This window comes from Neolamprologus multifasciatus, chromosome 17, assembly GCF_963576455.1.
Source record: "Neolamprologus multifasciatus chromosome 17, fNeoMul1.2, whole genome shotgun sequence".
NCBI classification, from domain to species: domain Eukaryota; kingdom Metazoa; phylum Chordata; class Actinopteri; order Cichliformes; family Cichlidae; genus Neolamprologus; species Neolamprologus multifasciatus.
In genome coordinates, this window is record NC_140455.1 from 1,221,246 (window position 1) to 1,235,571 (window position 14,326).

At 41.1% G+C, this 14,326-nt stretch overlaps 1 protein-coding gene across 2 annotated transcripts in view; it reads left to right on the forward strand.

The window, feature by feature from the left end:
- The first annotated feature begins 378 nt into the window (after positions 1–378).
- cdk17 (cyclin dependent kinase 17) overlaps positions 379–14,326 on the forward strand; it is a 48,403-nt gene continuing 34,455 nt past the window's right edge. Inside the window, exon 1 of one of the 2 annotated variants that reach the window (XM_085136766.1) lies at positions 379–13,191. The gene's annotated coding sequence lies outside the window, so the exon portion shown is untranslated. The remainder of the gene's footprint in view (positions 13,192–14,326) is intronic. The other variant, XM_085136765.1, reaches the window with a different exon arrangement.

Here is a 14,326-nt window from a genome sequence, read left to right on the forward strand (position 1 = left end):
GAAAATGGACAGTGTTGCATTGTTATAAATTACAAATGAAAAGGAACGGTATGCTAACAAAGCCTCCAGCTGTTTCTTATTTTATCCATTTCCCAACTTTGACAAACTATACTGTACTTAACTTCTAGTTTAGCTAACAAACAAAAAGGCACACAAAATAGCACTTAGAATGTATAATATGCAGTATGTATGTATGTATAGTTTTTGGTGTATGCGTCTATCTAGACGTTTTTCTTTACGTTTTTCAAGTCTATCATGTGGAAGTTGTCTGTACAAAAAAAACAGCTTTTAGTTTACACACTGACCAGATAGACGTCACAGTGGCTTTTATTTTGGAAATTGCAATAGAACAGACCTTTGTTTTGAAATGTCAGCGGAAGTGCCATTATCGTAATCTACCTTACATGCTCGCACCCCTCCCGTCTCCGCACTCGACATCCTCCAGCCTCTTTAAACTGTCTCCGCTGCCGAAACAGACGACTTTTTCGGGTTTCGGTCTGTGTCTGTTCGCCCGCACACTCGCACACCTTTCTGCTTGTTTCGGAGGATATTTCTTTCTCTGGCGGAGCGTGTGGAGCACAAACCGTGCAGACGGAGCTGTGTTTCAGGCTACTTCAGTGGGCGGGTAAAGCGGAGGAGGGCATCCGGGCCTGGCAGCTCCGGAGGGTCGGCTTGAAAACGACGGAATTCACCATTTTCAGGTAAATTCGTTGATGGGTCACTTTCAGGTAACGCTTAATGAACAAGCAGGAGGCTAGGCTTCGCCCGGCGACAAAAGACGAAGTCTGAATGGTGGCTATTGGAAATGGCAAAACAGAGGAAACGGCAGCTGGAGAATAATACAGCCAGACTCTTACTGTAATTCATATATTACTGTTTACTCAGCGCCTTTATCCAGCGCGGTTATACGTGTTGTTTTTGCGCCTCAAACAATGTCCAAGCGTAAAATATCTTATTTCACGGTATGTTTGTTTACATAACGTAGCTCAGGCATCGGCAGCCAGAATGTCACCAGCGATAGAAAGCAAACTGTAGATTAAAGGCTGAAATAATGCATCCTCGAAATCGCCCTAAATCCCAATGAAAACAGTATGGATCATTGCAGGTATAATGCAAGACCTGTTCACAACATATTCGTGTCACCCCAAACCTGCTCACAATACACTGTAGCCATACAATGAGACTTCCCTTTAAAGGAGCAGAGGTGCATTTACCATCAACCGGCCTTTGACTTCATATAAGTGTGAAAGAAATGGCTTTACTTCAGCTTGTGCCACGTTTTTGCTGATGTGAAAGCACTGTGGAGCAAAGTTGGAATACAAACATTATGAAACTGAGTTAAATCACTTAAAATAACCTCCAAAGAACTCCTGACTTTTACCAAACTGTGGTTGCTCCTGTCAAGTTATTTGAATACGGTTGAGACACGTTGCTGAAAGTGGAAGATAAGAGACATGCCCTTGAAAATAAGTATTATGGATGATTGTTTTTAAGCAGACACAAGCTCAAGGGTATTTTAATCTAATGCACCAGGAACACACTGCCCTGCTGTTACCCTGAAAACAGTGACCTGATCTTAGGTACACTATTGTCCTAGAGTTTCGCCTTTTTTCTTCTTCTCCCAAATCGAATACAAAAGCATAAAAAACAAGCAATTACACAACTAGAAATCCAGCATAAATCATTTAAGTTATTATCACCATTTAATAATATTAGAGCTCTGCCTATATGAAAGTTTAAAATTTCTGATTATGAAATTAGAAAGAAAGTTTGCATTGTTGAAAGGGAAATAGCTCTGCAGTATTGAGCGCTTCTCACCCATCTTTGCCGGGAAATGCCTGTGATGCTTTTAGGCTCTTTTCTATTTCCCATTTGACCTGCATTCAATTCCAGTGTCCTTCATCTGGAACAACTAGCTGTTCAATTATGGGTATTTGCGAATCTGCATGTGTGCGTTTTGACCCACATTCAGATCTGGGCTGCTGGCTGTGGGAACGATACACCCTGAGAGAACGACATTAATTACCCCGACAGCTCCCACTCCATGCCTGTAGGCCCGTATAGCAGTGCACATATCGATCAGTCTCTGCATTGTGCCACGATTGTGGGAGGTGTGTGCGTATGTGTGTGCACACCCACTCTATGTTTCTCTCTTTTGCTCCTGGGTATGACACATGAGGATGTATATTATAATGATCTGTCTTCTAGAAGAATGTGGGATGTGTCAGTGGTTTCGGTCTGAGAAATCAAAGTGTCTTGTGAAGGACTCACAGCAGGTGTCAGCGATTAGTTTGGAACTTCCTGTCAGAGTAAGTGACAAATTGGATCAGAGTACTAACTTTGGTGTAGAAGCAAGTATGAGATTGTTTTTGTTTTGTGTTTTTCTTTTACCATTCAGAGTGACACTGGGCTGTGATTTAAATTTTTCTGTGTCATATTAAAATCAGACAATGTGACTTTGCAGGTTGTTTCCCACATCTCAGAAAAAAATGCTAATGAGATCATCGGGGGATATCCAGTCTTAGCGTAGACAAAAAACTGAAAGGACAGAAGAAGACATGTTTGTGTCATTGAAAACATTACCTTAGTATGGGGTAAACAGCTGTCTCCCTGGTGAACAGCTGTACAGCTATCTGTATCTGCTATCTGCAATTTTAACTTGAATCAGTTAGTTTTTGCCTGCATCACTGCCTTAAGGTGGCTTATGTTATGGAGCTCTATATTTTTATTCTACCAGGGTAGCTTTGAGTGATTTACAGGTCAGGATGGTCCTTACTTTTCTTATACTGTGCCTTGATGCAGCACTTAGGATACATCCTTTCTGAACCAAAACATTTTTTTTAAATTCTCCATTGCGTTAAGCCAGCTTTTTTTTCTGATTGGCTGCCACATTTAAACAGAAGGTTTGAACAGTAGGTGAGTGCCCCACTCACCTACTGTTCAATTTATACCTTACAGGGATAAATTATACATACACTGACCTTAATATTTTAGATTTCTGAAATCTGTAATCTGAGCAGGAACTGCTGTAAGAGTATAAACATAACAGGAAATAAGGAAAAGCTCAGTAGATCCACTGTAACTGCCACAAAGTATTTGGGAAAATATGTTATATTCCATCACATTTTAACTTAGCTGCTGCAGTGATGTAGATGATAATGGCAAGAAAATCATCAGAAAAGTGTTTTGTTTGTTTTTTTTCTTCTTTTTACTCGTTAGTTTTTCACAAAACACCTAAATGTTTTGTAGGAAGAAGTGAATTAGCGAATGGTGGCTTATAATAATGGTGGCAATATCCCAACATGCTTTGTAGCCAAGCAGACTGCACTTCCAAAACACTGTTGCTATTGACAACCAGTCGAATAGCTTTCTCTCTCCCTCGTCAAAGGAGCTCGTAAAGAAAAGCGTCTGGACTTCTTTAAGTTGCTTGAAGACGTTTCACCTCTCATCCGAGAAGCTTCTTCAGTTCTAAGGTCAAATGGTGGAGAGTCCCAGATTTAAACCCAGTGGGGGTTTCCCCCCCCAAAGAGGGACAAAAGGACCCCCTGATGATCCTCTAATCACCTGAGCCAAGGTGTGAAAGCGGGTGTGGGTCCCAATCAGCCAGAGTTTCGGATGAGCTCATTGTGAAACCTGGCCCCACCTTATCATGTGATTTCCTGAGGTCAGATGGCCCAGGATGTGAGTGGGCGTTAAGGCGTCTGGGGAGAGAACTCAAAACTGGATTATAGATGGCAGAGAGTTGGTGTCGTAAACCACCGCCTCTGTTCAAAGATGGTCGCTCACAGTGGACATAGATGCTTCTTTCACTCCTCTTTCAAACCATCTGTCCTCTCTGTCCAAAATGTGAACATTGGCATCCTCGAAAGAGTGTCCTTTATCCTTAAGATGCAGATGGACAGCTGAGTCTTGTCCTGTGTTGTGCCATGCGCTTGTGAAGTGGCTGTTTGGTCTCTCCGATGTAGAGGTCTGGGCATTCCTCGCTGCACTGTACGGCATACACCACATTGTTAAGTCTGTGTTTTGGAGTTTTGTCTTTCGGGTGAACCAGTTTTTGTCTGAGCGTGTTGCTGGGTCTTAAGTACACCGGGATGTCGTGCTTGGAGAAAACTCTCCTGAGTTTCTCTGATACACCGGCTACATAGGGGATGACAATGTTGTTGCGTCTGTCCTTCTTATCCTCCCTCGCTGGTGTCTGATCTTCTTTTCTGTGCCTCTTTGCTGACTTTATAAACGCCCAATTAGGATAACCGCATGTTTTGAGTGCTTCCTTTACATGTGTGTGTTCCTTCTTTTTCCCCTCACGCTTAGAGGGAACATGTTCTGCCCGGTGGTGTAGGGTCCTAATTACTCCAAGTTTGTGTTCCAGAGGGTGATGGGAGTCAAACAGGAGGTACTGGTCCGTGTGTGGGGGCTTCCGGTGAACTTCGATGTTGAGGTTGCCGTTCTCTTCAATGTGCACCACGCAGGTGATTAGAGGATCAGGGGGTCCTTTTGTCCCTCTTTGGGGGGGATACCCCCACTGGTTTTAAATCTGGGACTCTCTGCCATTTGACCTTAGAACTGAAGAAGCTTCTCGGATGAGAGGTGAAACGTCTTCAAGCAACTTAAAGAAGTCCAGACGCTTTTCTTTGCAAGCTCCTTTGACTACGACGACCCGGATGACTGAGAACCTTCACAGACATCTTCTCTCTCCCTCCTTCTACCTCTTGTTTATATAACTCCAACTTGTGCCATATTTTCCAATCAGATAGGTGTTTTTGTGTGTGTGTGTGTGTGTGTGTTTCTGTTTCCACACCTCTTTCTTTACTCTTTGTGCTTTTTAGAATGTTTCTCCCTTCATCTGTGAAAAATGTTTGGTGTGTGCGCGTGCATGCTGTTTCTGTTTAATTCATGATTTTTCAACTCTGGTGTTTGCTTGTGCTTTTCCATCCTTGTTCTGTGTGTGCGCTGAATTTATTAACCCAATAAGCTTTTCTCCAGCACTGCGTAGCTTATTGTTGTGCAGAATTTGACAAAAACTAAGAGGTGGACTTGCTAACAGCCAGGGGGAATGAAAGGGAGGCTGTTACTGTGCTGCTACAGGGTGGGCATGATGTAGGTGAAGTGGTAATTTCTGGGTTCTTTGGGGGACTGACAAAATTGTAGGGCTTTCAAATGAATACAGTTAGTGTGGGTTGGGTGCAGCGCAACTACACACACACACACACACACACACACACTCATTCACGCACTCACTCGTAGCCACATGAACACACACAGATGAGAAAGTTATGTGAGCCATGCAAGGAATGTGAATTGGGAGTCGACTGTCTCTTACACACACACACACACACACACACACACACACACACACACACACACAGAGCTTCTTTCAAGCTTCAAAAAGTGAAAAATTTAGGTCATATCATCAAGCATTTCTGTCAGCCCTACTGCTGTGTGGGTGTGTGTGCTGTCATCTTGTATGAATGTATTTGGCTGTTAGAGGTCTTGTAGGATGCATGTGTGTTGGTGTTAAACGGATTGAGCAGGTGTGTTACTTCTCTTTATTCTCTTCTGAATAACAATTTTCATACATTGTCTTTTCACATAAACAAATTTAGTCTTCTATTATTGCTGTATTCTGTAGCATTATGGAGCCCTGTCCAGTTTCCCCCCATGGAAGTCTTTTAATTACACTTTCTGATTACACTTTTAATTACACACACACACACACACACACACACACTCTAGTTGAGCACTCAAAACACTCTCCTATGAGCCTCATTCAACCATTCACACACTGCTTTTTTTCTATGCCTTTAGGTATTATTTCATATTCACACACACAGACTACAATGGGTGCAATCAGGGACAACTTGGGGTTCAGTATTTTATCAAAGGATACGTTGGCATGCAGAATAGAAGAGTCTGGGATTCAACTATCTGACTTCTGATCATTCGATGACCTGCTCTACCTCCTGAACCCCTGTCAAGCCAGAAAATGGTTCAAAATAAGCTTTCAGCACATTATTATTATTATTAGTGTATTAGTGGCTTGGTAGTACTTAAAAAATGATTACAGTTGTTGGGATCCACTGATTGAGAACAAGTGTTGTAGTCAGTGTTCATTTTTTTTCTTGCTTTTTTTGGTCACTTAATTTTTCAGAAGAAACAAACTTTTCTTCTTAGTTTGTTCATCACATTACATGTAGCCAGTATAACATTTATGCTGCCATCTGTAAATGTTATTGTTGTAATTATTACAAATGTCACTGTATTTTTCTGAAATGCTGACAGCAATCAGCAAGCTAGAGATCAGTCAGTGCAGCTGTTTGATTTGTCGCTTCCCTACCGAAATGGTGTCCAGGCTAGCAGTTGACATCTGCTATTTTGAGCTTTAAGCTTGATTTAGACTTCTGCGGGACGTTTACATGCTACCTTATGCAGTAACCTGAAACTCTTTTTCGGTTCAAATGGGGGTCCGGTAGAGCAGGGCGATATGACCAAAAATATTTATCACGATATACATTTGAAAATTTGCAATAACGATATAACTGACGATATAATTGACACTAGACAAAATACTTTACAACTCCACAACTTTATTAGTGCAAAAAACCCCATCAATGTATTTTCACTTAAACAAGCAGCTGTTTTTATGTGCATTAAAATTATGTAACAGTGTGAATGCAAATTCCTTGCTGACAGTTTAACCAAAAGGCATTTCCAGTGGAAACTGGTCGACATATCCTCAGCATACCCATGTATAATATCCACAAAACTTAAAAAGAGGTTATACACACACAATACGGTAATATTATGTTGATGCACAGTATGCATCACTCCGTGAGGCTCCTGCCTACGATAGCCGTAATGCTCCAACAATCCATCAAACGGTGCGGCTTCGTAGCTTAGCGAAGTCGTACTAAAGCATTTGACAGATTTCCGATGGCCGTGTACATAAAATCGTTTTGAGGTCAGTAAACACAACCAGAATTCATACATAAGGCACACGGGATTATAAGGGACACTGTAGATTTTCAGAAAAATCAAAGGATTGATTTTAAGTGTGCCGTATTTTCCAAAAAACACAGTAATAACGGCGGCCCGCTAGCATGCTCTACAAAAAAATAGTGCTTTGTTGTGTATCTGACGGACAAAAGCTAAACCAGTTCCACACCACTAAAGTTGCAGCATTTTTACAAACCAATTCTGGTTCATCGGTTTCATTCAACGATCTGCTTTCGCCCTTCTCCGTCGCCGCCATGCTTTTCCGCCATGTGCGTATGAAAACAAAGGCGATGCGCATCCACATTTTTACCCATATTCTATCGCGATATTTCATTTTCTTATCATTGCCCAACATTATACTGGTATTACCGTGAACGGTATGATATGGTCCGGTTATGGCGTAAGTTACGGCATAGATCTGAAGCACAAGTATAATTCACATGTTACGCCTTACCTGACAACCCTTTGTCCCCCACTAACTCTTTTTCTCATTGATTGTTTTTTCATTAGAGATCTTTTAGATGACATTATAATTCTATCCATCCATTTTCACTGCTTCGTCACAGGGACAGGCCCCAGAGCACTGCACTCAGGTGATGACCTAAAAAGGCTACAAGATGAAGAAGTGGGATTCAGACTACTTCCAACATCTCCCAGTTGCTCTCTGTTGATATAATGGCGCTGTAGCTCAGTAGTCATATTGTATACCATCAGTAAAGCAGAGGTTGAAACATAAAGACATTTAGCTGTTCCGCTTGTCAAGTTGAAATTGGATTTTTGGAATCCAACGTTGTACGAGTAGCTGATTTGTGCCCAGAGAAAAGTGGCCCAGTGTTGATGCCAATTAGTCAGCTGGAGTTGATGTTCTGCTGTTTAGTTCATCCCGTCCTACACAACTCACACCATCTGCCTACTTTTCACAAACAATTTTCCCAACATTTCACATAATCACAACAATGACACGACAGTCGACATTATTCACCATCGGTAACGATGGTTACCGACGGTAATCGTCACCATCGGTAACGATTCTCCTTCTTGAGCATCAAACCCGTGAGCTCTTTGAATTTCAAGGTTGTGTAACTGTGTTCTCATTGCCCTCTTTTTAGCCGGCTGCCTACTTTAACTTTAAATTCCACACTCATTCTAAAATTGAGTTTCCCTTTTAATCGTGAGCAGGAATCTCTAATTATCCCGCTTTCTTCCCGTCGGGTTAATCGTTGCCTCCCAGATAGGCGTTATCTGCAATCAATGCCAGCAAAGTGCGCCGAAAGTTCACAGGAAACAGACACAGAAATTGGACCGTAGTTGCTTATGAAACCTGGAGCGTAAATACTCAGGCCTTGATGCTTTTTAATTTAATTTAACTTTTAACGATTCTTCTGTGACATGTTGCTGAAAGGAGTCAAGTTTCGCCGTACTCCTCTTCCTATTTCTGGAGCTGTTCTCTGCATTAGCATGAGCAAGTGTCCCCTTCATCTTTATTTGAGAGGTCAGATGGCTGTGGATGCTGATAATCTTATGTCATCACACTAAAGAAACACTCCACGATGAGTAGTGATACACACTACAGAGTAGTAAAACACAGAAGCTTTTACTGACAGCAGTAGTGTGTACTACAAAAGAAGTTTGACATAGCTTGGCTTTCTTTGTATTATCTAGCCTGAAGAAACCTAAAATCCCAGTCTGAGATAACGGATACAACTTTCCACAATCAAGCTGTGCGTGGGCTCAATAAAAGGGGCTGTTTTAATGCTTCATTAGATGTGCTTCTCTGTAGAAAATGGACCATCTGCAGAATAACTACTGAAATGTGGCACTTAAGGGCAATTCACACTCTGACACTGAAAACTGGTTTTAGGCTCAACAAACCCATTAATCTTGCTTTGCAGTGCAACCTTCAGGTCTCAGAGAAGTACATCACAGCTGTGAGCACCGGGTATTAAGGGCACAAGATAAAGTCAGAAAACAGTCATCCACCATGAATTTGGCAGAGTTGCATCGAGGCAAGAAATAGAAAATTTGTTCCATCATGTTTCCTGATTGCTGGCAGCAGGGAAAGAAAATGAGGAGTAGCAGGTCTTTGGTCTTCAACATTATGTGTTAGGGTAGGAGACATGCAGAGTTATTTTCTGAAAACTGAAGCAGTTATTAGGTACAGAAGGGTGGCAGAAAGAAACGAAAAGCGCATGGGGTTTCTGCAAATGAGTGCATGTCCAAATCTAATCACTGCAGTAGACTCGGATGTGGAGTCTGAAATCTTTAGGAAACGCCGACATAAATTAGTTTCCTTACCATCTCTAGGTACAGTAAATTAAGAGCTATCTTCTGCATATAATGTTGGTAAGAGGCTATAGGGGCTTTACAGCAAGGCACAGTAACATGCTTGACTCTTATAACAGAGTGCCAAAGAACCTGTGGGAAACCACAGTGCTGTTTTTACAGTTCTTATATGTTAGCTTTTGGCAGAGATGTATGTACCATCCAGCTGTAACATATGACAAGTTTCTAAAAATGTCAGGATGTAGGCATTAAAGATATTGCATATGAAAGTCACACACAAAAAAGATGATTTAATGATGTATTGTCTAGTTTTGATCTCCAGCAATCACAAATTTCAACCATGCTTGGGGCACTGCTGCGACAGAAGTTGACATAAAAAATTCTTTAGCCTGCAAATGTGCATTTTAATCAATTTATGGAGAGTTTTGCATCTCTGGCTGCCTGGTAAATTTTGTAAGTAACATGCACCTCAGGCAGGGAGCACCTGTTTCCAAAGGCCTTGGGGTAATGAAGGTGGTTCCAGAAACTGTGTAGGGGGAGAGGCAGGGGGGGGGGGGGATGCGTGACAGAAACCCATACAAAAGACAGAGGAGGAAGAGGAGGAGCAGATGGAAGTAGGAAGGATTAGAGTTCTGTTTTACACATATGAAACGCAACCTCAAAGCTGTCAGCAGTTAAGCGGTGTTTTTGTATTTTGTCATCAGATGTGGGTCATTCTAGCTGCTGTTGCATTTATGCAACTGTGAAATGAATTTAAAAGCTTTAAAATGTGCCTATATTTTGCTTGTTTTAAAACTCTGTGGGACACCGACTGACAGTGCCTAACACTGGTCTGCGACTCATTGGTCAGATAAAGCACTGCTGTTGCATTATTATTACTATGTGCAAATATGTAGCACATATATTTATTTTTGTGGCAGAATAAATCATCATTGGGAAGAATTTTTTTTTGTGTGTGTTTGTGTGTTGTTGTTGTATTTTTTATTTTTATTTTTGTATTTTTTTTTAGTTCTGTTTTTGTTTTGTGTGAGTGCGTGCATGTAATCTTAACATCGCATAATTCCCTGTCTTCTCTCTGCTGGAATGTGCCAACCAAACATCCACACAGGAAAATACACATTCTTGAGTGTTGCATTCATCCAGCTGTGTGTGTGCATGCGTGCATGCGTGCATGCATGCATGCCAGTTAGACCGGAAGCTTCTTGTTAACCCTGGTTAATCTGGTGAACGTTGAGACGGATGAGCATCACATAGCAGGAGGAATAACAGTAGGACAGAGAAGAAGGAAGGTGTTGTTTTCAAACACATTGTTATTGTGTAGTTTGAAGTGTCAGCATAGTAGCTGGAGGAGCAAATTGAAAAAGAGAATTGACAGCAGGGGGTTAGTGTCTTTTTACTTTTTGGAAATACAAACTGATACATTTTTTTGCTGCCTTAAAAAGATCTCCAAGAGTTGAGAGTGAAAGACATGGGGCAAAGCAGGACGGACTCAAACCCGGACCAGCCGCGTCCGGGTTTGAGTCCGTCCAGGTCACCTGCTCATCCTATTGAGCTAAACCAGTTTTCTCAACAGTACATCAATACATAAGTGAGCTTAAAATGTCTGTTTATGGCTTCCTGTTATACTGTGTAGCTGGCCATAGAAAGCAGAATTTAAACAAAATTTAAAGCTGTGGTTGGCTTTGGAGCACACTTCTACAAGTCAGTAGTAACAAGTAGAGCAGGACAATATGACCAAAAATATTTATCACGATATACATTTGAAAATTTGCGATAACGATATAACTGACGATATAATTGACACTAGACAAAATACTTTACAACTCCACAACTTTATTAGTGCAAAAAACCCCATCAATGTATTTTCACTTAAACAAGCAGCTGTTTTTTTTATGTGCATTAAAGTTATATAAAAACGTAACAGTGCAAATGCAAATTCCTTCAATGCAAAGTTTAACCAAAAGGCATTTCCAGTGGAAACTGGCCAACATAACCTCAGCATAACCATGTATAATATCCACAAAACTTAAAAAGAGGTTATACACACACAATACGGTCGTACTAAAGTCGTACTAAAACATTTGACAGATTTTCGAGCGCCGTGTAGCACATAAAATCGTTTTGAGGTCAGTGAACACAACCAGAATTCATACATAAGGCACACGGGATTATAAGGCGCACTGTAGATTTTCAGAATTGGATTGATTTTAAGTGTGCCGTATTTTCCAAACAACACGGTAATAACGACGGCCCGCTAGCATGCTCTACCAAAAATAGTGCTTTGTTGTGTATCTGACGGACAAAAGCTAAACCAGTTCCACACCACTGAAGTTGCAGCATTTTTACAAACCAGTTCTGGTTCATACGTTTCATTTAACGATCAGCTTTCGCTCTTCTCATTCTGCGTCGCTGCCATGTGCATATGTAAACATAGGCACTGCGCATCCACGTTTTACCCATATTCTATCGCGATATTTCATTTTCCTATCGTTGCCCAAAATTACACCGGTATTACCGTGAACGGTATGATATAGCCCAGCCCTAGTAACAAGTCACCTATTTATGCAAGTACATGCAACAATGAGCTAAACGAGGCCACACAAACATCATTCATGGGAAATAAAACTACTAGTTGCAGATTGCACTAGATGACAATCACGCTCACTACACAAACAAAACAGAGATTGTGTGTGTGAGTGGAAGAGGACACAGCAGCAACACTTACTGAGACAGCACCGGTGCCTGTTTGGTTTTTTTTGTGAACTCAGAGCAATGTGGGAAACCAGTAGCTGTATTAGGCACCAGCTAATTCTCTGTCATGTAAAGTCGTGTAATAACAGTTGAAAAAATGTGGGTTGGTAGTCATACAATCCACACATGAGACAAATGGTTTTTTTTGGGAATCCTGACATTTTTGTTGATTGTCCATGAAGATAATGAAAATACAGATTGCATTTGTGGTGGAAGCGGGGCTACAGGGGAGTTTGCATCTGACTTCATTTTTGCTTTGCTATTTAAGTGCCACCCAAACTTCTGAAACCCGTAGTGATCTCTGGCTTTTCATAATTCTTCTGTTTATACATTCCCGCTGATCTCAGGATTTCTCACACATTTATCTGTATGATGCTGTAAGGCAGCATCAGAAAATAGCTTCTAGGTGCAAGGCACTATACACACTACAAAAAAAAATCACAAAACTGACATACAGTTTTCGTGACCTTCTTCATGCAAGGCTGTAAACATTTTTAATGCCCTTTTGTTGGACATTTTAACATCTAAGTGCACACTGACAAATTCTTTGGAGTCAGCCTCAAGTAGCTGGCTTGACATGGGGCAAAAGGGGAACTTTAGAAAGAGACTCTCCCTGTGAAAAATAGTTGTTTAATACAGTAACAAAAAGAGCTGAGTGATTAAATTCATGTTCATTACTATGATGTACATCATCATAGTACATCTGGTAATTGCATTCCTTTTATATGAAAACATTGATGAGTCCAACTTTAAACAAAAAAAAAATACTCTAGAAAATGTGGTTCATTTTCAAGCCATGCTCCACTCTGCTTACGTCAGTGTTCGTGTTTGTGTTGAATTGTATACAGTTACCTAGATTGCACCAGAGCAGTCTACGTGCTGCTGATGGCTCTGCCACCTACCGAGAGAGTGAGTATGTGTGTGTGTTTGTGGACTGATTACAGTGCTGGTGTGAACAACTGATAAGAGGATAATCTATCCTGCACGCGATCGCCGCTTTGTAATTGGAAGACGGATAAGGTGTATTGCCTTTGGTGTGACCTCAGGCTTACCGGCCTTCCTGCACAGACGTACATACACATGCAGTGTGTTTGTTTCTTTGAAGCTCACCCTCCTCTTGTTGCAAACAGATGACACTGGAGTGTCTGGGCGTGCAGTCAAATCGTGAGTGTGTGCGTCTGTGCATGGATGTGTGTGTCTCTGTCAGCTGAGTTCCTTGTATGTTTTGTGGCCTGTGGGCTTTGTTTTTTTTTTGTGTGTGTGTCATGCGGCAAAAAGAGCTACGGGGTAATGGCGCTCTATGTGCTGTGTTAACATATGTTTGTTTGTGTGTGTATTCAGCTGACAGACCCTGCAGCATTTTTTTTTTTTCACCTAAAATTAACTCCAATGCACTCTTCCTCTCAATCTTTATCTTCATTCTTTCCATCTCCCCCATTATGCCTCAAGATCTGCGTTCTTCTTTTTCCTCTCTTCCTTGTTCTTTCTCTCTCCTTTCAGGATCACATTTTGTTTATGTCTCTCTGTCATAGATTATCACTTAGTTGTTTTTAATGGAAGCAATTAAGCGTGGACTGTTTTGATACAGTAGGTAGACACTAGAAGCATAAACCAAACTGAGATATTTGTCAGGTACACTTTCACATCCATTTAACTGATATGATCACATTTGATCATTTTATATGAACTGTTTTACTCTTCTTGGGCGAAAAAACAATACAGTATTTTTTTGTTTGTTTCTACACTTAAAATTTTAAATTTGTTAATGTAAATCTTAGTGGCCTACATGTAACTCTTTCTCGAGGATAGCCCATGCCAGAAGGGATATGTAATCACACCTGTTAGTAGGATTGTCACGATGCTAGAATTTCAAACTTGATACCGATACCCAGGAAAATACTTTATCACTGTTGATACCGTGGGAAAAATTTTGACCCCATCAAAGTTCATCGTCTTGTCTACATCTCCCAACAGCCTCTCTTACTCTCTCATCTAATCCTCACACTGCTCCGCCTTAGTCTGCAGCTCTTCAGCCTTGAAATCAATCCAATTCTGCTGCCCTGCTCCAGATTTCACTCTTTATATGCTCAGATTAGTTCTCCACACTCTGGACTCTCTGCTCTGTTCAGGTTAGGCTGTAGCTGAAGGTCATAATGAAGATCACTTAGTAAATTGAAGCTTCATCTTCGGGCTTAATCCTGTCTCACTTGGATTACTGATGATGTCAAAGCTACGTGAATGCCATGCTTCATCCTACGCTGCACTATACACAAGACCTTGATAAACACAGTGTTTAAAT